The 14673-nt window shown below is 37.1% G+C and overlaps 1 protein-coding gene across 8 annotated transcripts in view; it reads left to right on the top strand.

Moving 5' to 3' along the window:
* MTMR3 (myotubularin related protein 3) overlaps window positions 1-14673 on the top strand; it is a 134407-nt gene that overhangs the window by 56418 nt on the left and 63316 nt on the right. The gene's annotated exons all lie outside the window — the stretch shown is intronic.

Below are 14673 nucleotides of genomic sequence, written 5' to 3'. Positions count from 1 at the left end.
TGCACAACAATGTGATGTACTTAAGGCCATTGGATTGTACACTTAAAATGGTTAAAATTGTAAGTATTACATATATTTTACCACAGTAAAAAAAAAAAAAAAAAACCCTGAAAAAACTACTTTAAATATGTGTTGTTTGTTATGCTTCAACTATACCTTAATAAAGCTAAACAAAATCTTGAATTAATCTAAAAAATTTGTGAGGACTTTAAAGATGATGAAATAATAAACTGCATAGTTTTGAAAGACAATTTATTCTACAAAGTAACATTCTTATTGGAGCAAGTCTGTGGAACAGAGGCAAGCAATTGATATGTTTTAACTTTAGGAAAATTTTTAATTATCCCTCGTGGCACCTTCATCCATAAGGGATGGAAAAATGTCTTATTGCTAAATGGTGCAAAACAGATTTGGAGGGTCATATTTATTGTTACTGGTGGTTTGCTGTGAGAAGAGAGAACACTTTTTTTTTTTTTAATAATGGGGTTAGGATTGGGCTGTTTATTGTATAGGGTTCTTAATGTCGATAGAGATGATAAAATGGAGAGTATGCTCATTAAGTTCCCAGATGACTTGAAAGCCCCTTGGAAGATAGAATTAGAGTTCAGAATTATCTTGACAAGTGAAAAGAGGTTGTAAAGAATAAAAATTGTAAGGAACATGTGTCAAGTAGTATACTTGAGACAGTGGATAGTAAAACACTAATGAAAATCTCTAGTTTTGTGGGAGAATGAAACTGAATAAAACCTATACTGTTCTTTGAAAAATACAGTAGAACATGTAGTAAGTATATAAGAAATAAATATTCTCAGTATTACAGGGGTTCCTTACTTGGATACTCTTTATGAGCAGTATATAGTTAGTATCAAGGTTTGCTATATTAGCAAACTTATTTAATGGAGAGGCAGTGTGCTATAGATATTTGTAATGTAAACTGTGAAACCAGAATGCCTAGATTTGAATTCTGGCTTCTCCACTTAGCTGGTATAACTTTAGTAAAGTTACTTCTTTGTATACCTGGTTTTTTCAACTGTAAATTGTAACAGTAATGGTTACTACTTTAGAAAATTATTGTGGCATTGAGTTAGTATATATAATACTTTAAAACAGTGCCTGACAGAGGAAAATGCTCAATAAAAGCTAACTGCTAATAAGACAAGCATAAGAGCCGGCCACAGTTGACTCATTAATATGAGCTTATGTTGGCTTGGCCAAAAAGTTTGTTCAGGTTTCTCTGGATATCTTATGGAAAAACCTGAACGAACTTTTTGGCCAACTCAATACTTGTTTTGTTTGAGAGTGTTTTCTCTCCCTGTTCTTGCTGTCACTTAAAAAATTATAAAAAAAAAATAATTTGGACTTGTTCTTTCTATGTAGCATACCAAATAACATTTCTGTATTTTTTGATGCTGTAGAGTCAGCTATTCATGTGGATGCAGTACTATTCAGGTTCTTTGCCATTTATCAGGAAGCATTAAATGTTTATGACTGAAAAATTATCTTGGCTTCAAATTGGGAGAAACTATAATCTCACCTTTGTCAATTTAAGAAAGGTTGAGAAAAGGAAAGAGGAGTCCAGTTTTGGGAATAGAAGCAAAATTATTACACAAAGAATGGAACATAAAAAGGATGCTTTAGAATTGGCTTGATCAAGGATTCCTACTTTTATATGATGGCCTAAAAGAGTTCAAAGACCACCTCCTTGCTGTCACTTTTGTATTCTGTATCTTTGTTTTGAAACAGTATTTCTAGCTTGACAAAAATGACCCTCATTTTGGACAAAAGCAGCATTTTGTCAGTAGCAGTTCAGGACTGATATTGCAGTTATCAAGTTCCTATTTGCTTCAAGAAGTTTTTTTTTTAATATAAATTTATTTTATTTATTTATTGGTTGCATTGTGTCTTCGTTGCTGCACACGGGCTTTCTCTAGTTGCTGCGAGCAGGGTCTACTCTTCATTCTGGTGCACAGGCTCCTCATTGTAGTGGCTTCTGTTGTCGTGGAGCATGGACCCTAGGTGCGTGGGCTTCAGTAGTTGTGGCACATGGGCTCAGTAGTTGTGGCTCACGGGCTCTAGAGCACAGGCTCAATAGTTGTGGCGCATAGGCTTTAGTTGCTCCGTGGCACGTGGGATCTTCCCAGGGCAGGGCTCGAACCCCTGTCCCCTGCATTGGCAGGTGGATTCTTTACCACTCCGCCACCTAGGAAGTCCCCAAGAAGTTTTTACATGTTACTGAAACTACAGTTATGTTAATTACAGTCACATATTATCTGTTTTTAATGTGATACTGGATTGTGAAAGTAAAAAGCACCCCAATTTTCCCATGATTGTAATGAAAATTATCACCTATAGTTATCCTTTTTTTTAAAATCAAAAAAAATTATTTATTAGGTTACACTGGGTCTTAGTTGCAGCAGGCAGGCTCCTTAGTTGTGGCATGTGAACTCTTAGTTGCAGCATGCATGTGGAATCTAGTTCCCTGACCAGGGATGGAGCCTGGGCCCCCTGCATTGGGAGTGTGGAGTCCTAACCACTGTGTCATCAGGAAAGTCCCTATACTTATCTTTAATTGCTCATGAGAAAAACTTGTATGATCTCTCAAAACTCTTAATCTTGGTATATATCCAAAGAAAATGTAAACATTAATTCGAAAAGATATATGCACCCGAGTGTTCATAGCAGCATTATTTACAATAGCCAAGGTATGGAAGCACTTAGGAAGCAACCTAAGTGTCCATTAACAGATGAATGGGTAAAGATGATGTATATGTACACAGTGGAATACTAATACTACTCAGCCATAAAAAAGGATGAAATTTTGCCATTTGCAATAACATGGATAGACTTATATTGTGCTTAGTGAAATAAGTCAGACAAATACTGTATGATATCGCTTATATGTGGAATCTAAAAAATAAAACATGCAAGTGAATAGAACAAAAAAGAAACAGGCTCGCAGATACAGAGAAGAAACTAGTGGATTACCAGTGGGGAGAGGGGCAAGTTAGTTAGGGGTAGGGGATGAAGAGGTACAAACTACTAAGAATAAAAAAAATAAGCTATAGGGATATTTTGTATACAACATGTAATATAGCCACTATTTTATAACTATAAATGGAGGATATCCTTTAAAAATAGTGAATCACTATGTTGTACACCTGAAACTTGCACTATATTATAAATTATACCTCAAAAAAAACCTCTTGAGAGAAATTTCATTGATCAAAAAACATTTTGAGTAGCTCTTGAGGGGACTTGCCTCTTTGTGTTTGAGAGAGTGAGGGAGAAAGAAAGGGAGAAGGAGGAGGGTGAGAGAGTTGGGGGAGGGAGAGAAGTAGACCTAGGTAAAAGAGAATAAATGTTAAATCATGTGTATTTGCAAAAATGCAGTGAAAGTTTAGTGATTTGGAATACTAGAGGAACTCTAGGGATCTGGTTGGTGGAGAAATGTGCCAGTCTGGGTATAGGAAATAACATAAACAATGGCAAGGAATTTGGACTGAACGTAGAATGTCCTAGAGGGGAAGAATAAGATTTTCATTTGGGGGAGACCTTGTCATTAGGAAGGAAGGTCCTTATTTTGGGGAGGCCTTGTTGAGAGGTATGCACTAGATCTTGACAGGTATTATGATAGTATCCTGAGTGTTGAGAGTGTGTAAAGAATAATGGTTAACATTGTTTGGCTCAGTCAGGTGATTTCTTCTTGGTTAGCCTCAAATGCCTATGACTAAAATTTTTGCTTTAGCAATCACATTACTTTTTCTTATTTTGAACTTTGAAAGTTTATAATGAATAATGGAAACTTATACGTCTTTCATTCCCAAGGGTTTATTCTGTATGAAGAAAGGCAGGTAGAAATGTTAGATTTATGGTAATAACTAGAATATAGAGATTTTAAATGGGCACGGGTATGCTTGAAACATTTTTTTCAATGGGTAGGTAATAGAAGGCTCTGGTTAATTTCTTGTATTGACCTAAATTATGCTTATTTTTTAAATCCAGAAAACAGTTATTGAGCATGTTTCTTGTCCTCATCAGAATTAGTGTTTTTTGAACATTGATGAGAAAACTATTAATGTTATATTCATTTTACAGATGAGGAGACTGTATCACTTTGGGAATTTCACTCAGTTTGGAGCCAAAATTCACATCCAAAACAGTCCGATTCCAGAATCTATGCTCTTGCCTAGAAAGCTATGTTGTAATGCCTCTTGTTAACAGGTAGTGTAAGGCCCTTGGATTCAGATATTGAGTAGGAAAATGACCTATCTAGGTATCATAGTGTAGACAGATAGAAATGTAAATAATTAGAATGACATGTAGTGACTCTTATAAAATAGAGCTATATTGAAACTACACGGTGAATTCTGAAGGGAAAGCTTTCACAGTGAAATTGTTTTCAAGCCAAGTATTGAAGGATATGTACGATTTATCCAAATGGATTAGGCAGTATTAGTAAATCAGGCAGAGGTATTAGCAGTGACAGAAGCTCATGCATGAAAAATTTTAAAGAAGCCTCAAGTTGTTCATTCTGGACATGTATGCCATAATGCATCTCTGTTTTGAGCAGGGACATTTTATTGAAATGTCTGTTAACAGGATGGTATGCCAGATGATGTTCAAAGAGGAGTTGACCAGAATCAGTTCTAAGTTCAGTTGTAACTGGTTATTTTGTTTCTTAGGTAGTAAGGTCTAAAAAAGTTTAATTCAACAAATGTTTGAGAACCAGTTTGCTAGATCATTGGTGGTGGCACTGGTGGCATGGAATGGAAGATGGAATTGAGCATTTCAAAGAAAGCAGTGGGAGATGGTGTCAGATGGTTTCCAGTCTTGAAGACCTAGGCCAACCAAGATTCCCAATGGAATATTAAGAAAGAAGATATGGTGGGGGAAGGGAAAGGAGGCTAGTGATGGCTTCTGTTTGGAATATGTAGAGTTGGGTGCTTCATTGACAGTCCAGAGGAGATCTGGTATTCTGCTGCTTTGCCAGCAATAGTAGTCAGGATTGGGGAAGCTGTGGGAGGTCTCACGTAGTAGCAACAGAAACCTAGAGAGAGGCTCATTTATGTGGGTAAGGACTGGATGTTGTTTGTGGCCCTGCTCAGACCTGCTTTGAATGGTTTCAGACTTTTAATGGATTGGAAGAAATAGGTCTTATGAAGCAAAATGAGAGAATAAAGCAGCCCAAGGAAAGACAGTTAAGTAGTAGTTTGTATTATGAAGGATTTGTATTGGCATATAGTGCAGCATCACCAAAACCTCTCATTAATATATTACCTCCGTGATTTTTGCAGTGTCTGTATACCAAATGATAATGCATCTTCAAGTCAAGTCTTTTTCTTTCTTGGTGATGTGTTAATTTAATGTTGTGCCTTGAATTCGATGGCATCTCAGAATCTATAGAATGCAGAATTTTTTTCCCCAATACTCAATTAGCATAAGTATATAGTTTTGTTTTTTAAAGGCATTTGTGTTACATTTAAGTCATCTCAAATATCACCAATGGTATGTATACCATACCATGCAAACAATTTAAAAAAATACCTATATGTTGTAGAACTAGGTTTTAGGTTAGATGTTGAAGAGTAAATCAATAGAAAAGTGTAAACTCTTCCCAAGGTCTTTATATTTCTTGGCATTTTAGGATATGTGTGTCCTGACTAAAAACAGGAGTAGTACAGAACGTGTTGTCCATTTATAGGACTGATGTTTACCAGAGAGCTTGGGTAAATGCATTATTCCTTACACCTCTTTTAGACTTTAGTTCCTTTGACAAACTGTTTTCATGTTGGAAAATGCAAGAAACATGAGTGGCTCAGATTGACCTTGAAAGTGTGGTATTATTCTTAGTAATTAGGTTCACATGCTTAATGGAAACTTGAGAATTCCAGTTACTTGTCTGTGTTGATCCCCTGCCCCGCAGTGAGGCATGCAGGATCTTAGTTCCCAAACAGGGATCTAACTCAAGTCCCCAGCAGTGGAAGCTCGGAGTCTCAACCACTGGGACCTCCAGGGAGGTCCTAGTACTTAAGTTTTTGGGTATATAAACAATATACTTAGAATACTCAATGTGTTTAGAATAGGTTGATATTGGGCTGTATGAGCAGTTTTTCATCTTGTTTTAGAGAATATTTTACCTTTATTTTAATGTGCTTAGTATGAATATAAGTAATTTAGCCAGTGTTTTTTAAGAAAGCCCCCACCCCCTTCCTTTTCTGATTAATGGATTAAGCAAAATGAACGCTTAAGAATTTTTAAAATTCAAGGTTTGGTTTTTGTCTTCAGTTTGAACCTGACTTTTCTTGAGGTTTTCATAGTGGTTAATTTAAGTGCAGTTATTTAAGGACAAAGGAGAACCCTTTTTACTTAATAAGACAGCTTTCTTATTAGCTTAGGACATTTGCCCTCCTTTTCTTAAGCATGTTCATGAATTCTGCTTTTTGACTTTAGCTGAAAAAGTTTTTTCTTCCTGTATATATTTTGATGGCAGCTAGATGTTTCCCTCTGTTTACATGAGATAAATATTACTAGTCTAAAACAGTGGGTCTTTTTCTGGGGATCTGTTGAATTGTTTTGGTCTTAAAAGGATTCTTAAGAAGATGGTGTTCTGGTCAAGACAATTTCTGGTCTTTTGGCTATTTAATAACTGAGGAGAACTGCTTCAAAAGAGTAGGTATTTGAGCTCACCATTTTAAATAGAGCCCACACTGTTGTGTGTGGTTATTAGAGGTTATTTGGGTTTTTATTGGCTTGTTTTAAAAAATGTGATTAGCCCCCTACCTAATTGCTAGAATATAAATTTTAATAGGCCAGCAGGGAAGAGTAGATTCTTTTTGTTGCACATATAGCCTCTACTATTGGAATTTTGTCTCTCTTCTCTGAATGTACCTGTTGGCTGGCTGGAGTTGGACAGTTTATAATTGAGATGACAGCAGTTAAACATTAAAATCTGTTTCTTCATTTTTAAGTTGTATGCTTAAAGGTTGGATTTGCATTTTCATTCAGCTTTCTAGTCCTTGTCCATTTTGATGCCTGTTACTCTGCATAAAGTTCTGGAGTGAACCAGAACTTTTGTGAAGAATCTGTTTACAGGTGGGGAGAGGAACATTAACATTCATGTATATTACTAATAAACTAATAAGCAATATGCAGATCAGCTAGGTTTGGAATGCTGATAGCTATGTTTTTGTGTGTAGTTTAATTCCAGTTTTTTCCTAGAATTGGTGTTGAACATCGCAAGTACCTAGGTATAATAGGAAAATCATGTCATTTATACACGGGCATATGCTTGACTTCCTGTGGTAAGTTGACCTTCAAACTAAGTTGCTGGTCTTTCTAGAAAGGAAACCTCTTATCCAGCAGTAAGGGAGGAGGGTTGGTGTAAAAAGGGTGGGGTTTGGAGAGTCTGTTTTTGCCTCTTTAGGGCAGGGTCCAGAAGCAAAGCGTATTAGAATAAACAGTGTAAATTTGGAGATTTCAAAATGACATTGGTATGTTGCATTTTGCAAAGTTTTTTAGTTGCCTTTAACAAAAACAAGTTTTTGGTCTTTGCTACCTGTCTCACTGATTTGTTTTCTTTTTCTGAGTATATAAGAAATAGGAACTCAAATTTAGCCTTATTAAAAAACCTTTTGAGGGACTTCCCTGGTGGCGCAGTGGTTAGGAATCCGCCTGCCAATGCAGGGGACATGGGTTTGAGCCCTGATCTGGGAAGATCCCACATGCTGCAGAGTAACTAAGCCTGCACGCCACAACTGCTGAGCCTGCGCGCCACAACTACTGAGCCCACGTGCCACCACTACTGAAGCCTGCTTGTCTAGAGCCTGCACTCAGTCACCGCACTGAGAAGCCCACACACTGCAACAGAGTAGCCCCTGCTCATGGCAACAAGAGAGAGCCTGCGTGTAGCAACAAAGACCCAGTGCAGCCAAAAATAAATAAGTAAATTAAAAGAAAAAACAACCTTTTGAGAAACTATTGTAAAACTGCTCATCTTCATAAGGATTGGTCATTTAGGTGTTTTGTCCAAGAAAATGCAGTTATAATTTTACTCTTTAAACAGTAGGAGGCATGGACAGAGTCTGCAGTCTCATGTTGAGATAATCATATGTTTTAAGAGGGGCAGAAATCATTACGAGATTATAATTAGGGAAATTTAAGTTTCCATGAGGAGGTATGAATCTCCTGAGTAGGAATTTTTCTTTTTAAAAAATAGAACATTTGACTTTATGCATTGCCCATGAGAGCTTTGATTTGGGACAGTGTAGGGGAGAAAGGAGGGGGAAACAAAATTACTTCTTTCCTCTTCATCAGAGGTTAGCTGAGATCAAGTGGCAGGACATTAATGGGTGTGCAGGAATTTCCCTTCCCTTAATTTCCCAAAGGTAGACCTTTGAACTAGTCAAAGACACAAAAATCAGGAAACATTTTTCCAATACTGGGGCTAGTCTTTATGATCTTTCCATAGCAACTATACATATTGAACTACCTCTGGCACTTAGATAAAATTTAATTATTTTATCCAAATGCCAGGCTTTTAATTTAATTAATTTCTAGTGATTATATGCCTGGATTTTCTATCTCAGTAACCGAGACTTAAGTATTTGTTTTCTGTTAGTTTTTTTTTCTTTCTTAGAAGATAGGGAACATTTCTTCATTTACCATGGTGAACCTAAATGCTGCCTTATAAAATTAGATTTAAAATTCTTAATTTCAGTAGAAAAATATCTGCCTTGTGACTTTGCATGGAGAATATAGTCAGAAAATAACATTACAAATCACTCACAGAAATTCCTTATAATCCTATTAATGATTTAATATATCTGAGTTAGTAGTATGAAGTGAATGTTTTTTTTTTTTAATTAATTTATTGGCTGTGTTGGGTCTTTGTTGCTGCACATGGGCTATCTCGAGTTGTGGAGCGTGGGGGCTGCTCTTCCTTGTGGTGCATGGGCTCCTCATTATGGTGGCTTGTTGCAGAACATGGGCTCTAGGCATGTGGGCTTCAGTAGTTGTGGCACATGGGCTCAATAGTTGTGGCACATGGGCTTAGTTGCTCCATGGCATGTTTGATCTTCCCTGAGCAGGGATCGAACTCGTGTCCCCTGCATTGGCAGGTGGATTCTTAACCACTGTGCCACCAGGGAAGCCCGTGAATGTTTTCTTTATAGAAGTGATTATAAAGAGCAAGTCAAAACATTAAAAAAACCTTTTTGGAAAATATTTTTACCCTTTTTAGCAGATTGTATTATATCTTCGGTTTTAATCTTTTCTGGTCACCACCAGAAAATGTTTTCACCAAGACATCATGTATGATTTATGCTTTCCCCCTTCCTACCCTTTGTATAAGGATTAAGTTTAAAAGCGAAACACTTGTAAAATAAGTGATTTTAAAAAGGTACAAAAAAAAATTTGCTGGTTTGATCACAGTTGATCTTTTCTAAGAACATTGCCAGGGCTTCCTTTCCCCTACCTGAGATGTGAAAAGCAAAATGATGCATCTGAAGTGCAGTCAGATCGTAGTATCTAAAAATGCTAGAGCACAGTTTCTTTGCTTTTGACTTCTCACATTTTTGGATCCTGTTTGGAAAAGCAGCTGTCAGTATTTCAGCCACTTAAATGAAGACAAATCATCTTAAGTATTGATCATTAACCTACTGTTCGAAATTCTCTGTTTCAGAGCCTCCTTTAAGGAATGTACTCAGAACTTTTCCCACATTAAAAGAAAATAAAAACCTCTCATAGAATGAACCACACTCTGTGCTGCTAATGCAGTCACAGGATTATGCAAGATTGACCTTCCGTCATTACCTATTGAAACAGAACCTTTACTTGTTAGAGTGAACGTTATCATAAATATTGCTGGTTCAAGAGACTTATTGCCAGTAAAAGGCTCTTTGATACAGAAATTTGATTATAACATGGAGTTCATCTGACTGTGTCTGACAAATTACTGGATTTTGTTTTTCAAGAAGATGGTTATTTTTTGCTTCAGAAATGATAGTATTTTAGCTGCTTATCTGTGTTGTGCAGCTGGCAGAGGAATGCAGTACTCTGACCGTGAATTGGCATCTGGATCCCTGAGAACACACAGGCCTTACGTAGTGTTTTCAAGAAGCTGAAAAGACATGTGGCATCTTTTAAAAAAAATTATTTTTTTAAATAAATTACCTGTTTGGAAATCGCACTGAGCCAGGACACTGACTCAGTTTTATATTTAGTTTCTTTTTACGTTCTTTGGGGTTTTTTTTTTTTTTTTTGAAACATGGTCCTAATAAGTAGGGGGAAAAAGTCCAACTGAGAGCATTTAGCCGTGCTTTTTGAACTGTCTCTTGGTTTTTATTTTCATTTATAGTTGACTTCAGCAAAAGTTTTAGAAAACTTGAGCTTTGACCTCCTGTACAGGCAATAAGACCAAATCACAGTAGTTTTACTCAGTTGATAAATGCTTGGGTTTTGGGTAATACTCGTGATTAAATCATCTCCCCAACATGCCATAGAATCCTAGTTTGGGAAGGTCGTATCATCATCAGATATCTGAAAAGTTACTAGGCATAAATGAGGAAGCACTAAGAAGTGGAAAAACTTGTCCAAAGTAGTAGCAGTTTTAAAGTCACTTCTAAAAATTTAACATCTCTGAGTTACCTTATATTGCCTCCACACTCAAGTTTTGCTGTCATTGTTTCTTACTATGCAATGCATGTGTAAGGAAAGCTATTTATTTCACATACAGTGAAAATAAAAGATTCCTTTTAAATTACTCAATGTTGCCTTCTTAAAGTTTTGAATCTTCAATTATTCCTTCATTTGAAAGTGAACCAGGGCTGTCAAAAATACTTCATTGTTATTTTGAAGTTAAAATGTACCCTAGCCAAAAAAGTGGTGCTTTAGCCACCCTTCCTCCCCCTCCTGGACACCTCCCTCCCACCCCCCCATATATTTTAGGAGGCCTGGCCTGAGTCTCTAAGTTTTTCCTTGTGAATTTGGTTTGATCTAATTAGTTTTTGTAGTTTTAGATACGGTCCAAATTGGTGTGCCTCTTTGCCCTTGTTGAAACTGATATAGTAGGTGGCATACAGATGATAACAAATTATTCCATGAAGGTGTCCATTCCTTATTAGCCTTCTCAGGGCCTCTGTGCCCTTCCTCTTAATCATTAGCTCATTGTCGTCCAGAAAGACGTTGACTGTGCTCTGCAGCTGCACAGTAATATCTAATATTTTATTTAATAATCAAGTATGCTTTTATTCTCTTTAGGGTTTCCACTTAAAATAGATATAATTCTATCCATAGTATAATACGTGATTGTAAAAATTTTACCTCTTATTTTGGGTAACTTCAGATTTTTTTTTTTCTTCGTTTTCCTTTTAACACTACCCCCCCAAATAGAACTTAAAGGTGACCATAGTTAACCCTTGCCCCACACTGCTGCCCTGGCTGGTTTCTCATTAGTGCTTAATGTGTTTAAGAATCTCATGTTATTAGACACTTTAGGTAATTGCTTAGATTTAACATAGCCACTTTACATTCTGCCTCTTCAAATATATGACCATTCAAGGTCACTCAAACATAACTGTCCCTACTCTGAGGTGTACATGACGGGTATCACGGGATACCATGTGGCTTTATGAGAATGTAGCTTGTGGCACCAGAGAGCTTCTTTCAGACCTACTTCTGCATGGCCTTTATCTGGCAAATAGTCCTAAGAGGCATGGGCAGTTTTTAAAATTTTGTTGTCGGTGTTTCACAATGGCATAGTTGTTTCCAACTAAGGGGATGTTTGGTTGTGGTAAGAGGAGTCATTGCTGGCATTGAAGCATATTTGCCTGAAGCTCTTGGTTGAATCTTCCTGTTGTTTGGCTCATGTTTTGGAGCTTTACACCTGTGGAAACTTCACACAAACACTTTTGTATTAATGGACTTCTCATATCTTTGACAGAATAAATTACCAAGTAATTTCTAAAACATGCCAGTTGATTCTTCTAGTAGATATAGTGGTTGCTTTGAAGTAAATGTAACACCATCAATTCATTCTTACCCCTAGACTTGACATGTCTCTTAAATTAAATCTCATTTTACCCCTAAAATGGCTGAACATACATCTACTTGGGAGGCCAAGCCAGTAGACGGACATCTAGTTGGGAGGCCACCTTTAAAGCCCATGTCATATCTGGTGTTGCTTCCTTGGAAGGTACCCTTCATTTCTTAACAATACCATTCTTTTTCTACTCACCACAGACCTTAGAATTTTGCAGTTATCTTTGACAACTTGCTCTGCTCCCTTTTTTTTTTTCCATTCCTAATCAACTACCAAGCTCAGGCAATTAATGCTTTCACTCATTTTGGTGTCTTCTTCTGCATTTTTACTATCGTTGAGATTTTGGGCCCTTAGCAGTTCATATCTGAACAAATAGTTCAGGAACATCCTAAGTGACTTTTCTCTTCCAAACCATCCTACTTGCTGCTTTCTAATACCACCACTTTTGTGTTATTCTCCTGCTCATAAAACTTTTGGTTTCATGTCATCGAATGAAATCAAGACTCCTTAGCCTGGCATTCAAGGCCCACAGTGTGTCCTGTCTTTTTAGTCTTATTTTCCTGAACACGATTGGTATTCTGACATATTCTCTATTTCTCAAAAAGTGCTTTCTTCCCACTGTGGTATTAATAGCCATCCTCACTTGGTTTCCATCCCCTTTTTATTTAAATTCCACCTAATTTGTAAGACTCAAGTTGAAGTTCTCCACCTTCTGTGAAGCCTCTCTGGGTTGTCTCTCTCTGAACTCTGAGCACTTTCGTGTCGTTGGACTGTTAACCTTGTAGTACTCTAATACTTCTTGGGTTACAATGAACTGTGTCTCATCAGTTTTTGCATGTAATACTTAAGTGGAATATGCCTTCATATATATTGTTTTGTCTGGTTCTTCTTTTAACAGCTAAGGACAAAGAGACCCAGCATCTGTTCTTTTTAACAAATGTTTTCTTATTATCCTAAATAAAATTCATAGATGATATAGTGTACCTACAGATGTAATTTAAAAAAATCAATAATAGGGCTTCTTAGGTGGCGCAGTGGTTAAGAATCCGCCTGCTAATGCAGGGGACATGGGTTCGATCCCTGCTCCAGGAAGGTCCCACACGCTGCGGAGCAACTAAGCCCGTGCGCCACAACTGTTGAGCCTGCGCTTTAGAGCCTGTGAGCCACAACTATTGAGCCCATGTGCGGCAACTACTGAAGCCCATGTGCCTAGAGCCCGTGCTCCACAAGAGAAGCCCCAACAATGAGGAACCCGCGCAGCACAACGAAGAGTAGCCTCCACTTGCCGCAACTAAAGAAAGCCCACGCACAGCAAAAGGAGACCCAACACAGCCAATAAAATAAATTTTAAAAAAAATCAAGAATAACCTTACTATAGTATAAAGGAAAAATGAAATGAAAAAAATTTGTAGTTTGTATTTCAATTTTCAAATGCTCAGCAAAAATTACACTCTAGCAAGAAAAGTTCCTACAGATTTAAAACCCCTGAACGCCTGCTGTACTGTGTTGTACCTTTTTAAACAACAGGACCAGTCTTGATACTAATACGATTTGTATTTGAAGTTGCAAGTTATAAATAGCCTTAGTTCCTTTCCTATACAGCATGTGGTTAATATGGCCCAGACTGTATTAAATTAAAATTAAATTTTACAGAGTTTAATTAAAGGTTACTGGGACAAAGTGAGAGAGTAGCGTTGACATATATACACTACCAAATGTAAAATAGATAGCTAGTGGGAGGCTGCTGCATAACACAGGGAGGTCCACTTGATGATGGGTGATGACTCGGGTGGGATAGGGCGAGTGGGAAGGAGTCGCGGAACACAGGGAGATCCACTTGATGGTTGGTGATGACTTAGAGGGGTGGGATAGGGAGGGTGGGAAGGAGTCACAGGAGGGAGGGGATATGGGGATATATGTATAAATACAGCTGGTTCACTTTGTTGTACAGCAGAAACTGGCACAACACTGTAAAGCAATTATGCTCCAATAAAGAGCTAAAAAAAAAAGTTACTGGGAGACAAAAATACTACTTGTAAAGTGGTTAAAACACTATTATTACATGTTTAGTCTCTTATGTGGTTCTTATTTTTAAAATGTTTCCAGAAGTTATGGAAATAATGTAATATGTTGACTGACTCCTTAATTTTGGGACTTTGATATTTTGTATAGTCTTGTTCATATATGTGACTTTATGTCACATAAACAGCTCAAAAGAATGAGTTGTCTGCAAATTCTGAGAGAAGTCTTTTTTACAAAGGAATCAGGTTGATTAGGTCTTTTATCTCCATAAAGGTCAGATTGTTGCTTAGTTGTGACAAGAATTCTTTGTGTTTAGACTACACTCCCCCCTCTGTGATTTTTTTCTTACACAATAAAGACCCCTTGGTACAAGCCAATTATGTGTACAAATTACCTTAAACTACCAAGTCCAAGCCTAGATCTCTTGTGCTCTTCTTAGTTATTTAAAGTACTTGTTCCTTTAGTGAGAAAGATTCACCTGAGAAGCCATCAGAAATGATGCTAGATTGATAGAGAAAACCCCTTAAAGAGGAGTACTTATAGGTTCTTGGAAAGTTCTGTCTGTATAGTTCTGCAGTTTCTAAAGGCATGCTAAGGCCTGACTTTGCCCATTT

The sequence above is a fragment of the Hippopotamus amphibius genome, chromosome 8, assembly GCF_030028045.1.
Source record: "Hippopotamus amphibius kiboko isolate mHipAmp2 chromosome 8, mHipAmp2.hap2, whole genome shotgun sequence".
NCBI lineage: Eukaryota > Metazoa > Chordata > Mammalia > Artiodactyla > Hippopotamidae > Hippopotamus > Hippopotamus amphibius.
Note: the sequence above shows the minus strand (reverse complement) of the source record. Positions and strands in the feature narration are given on the sequence as shown.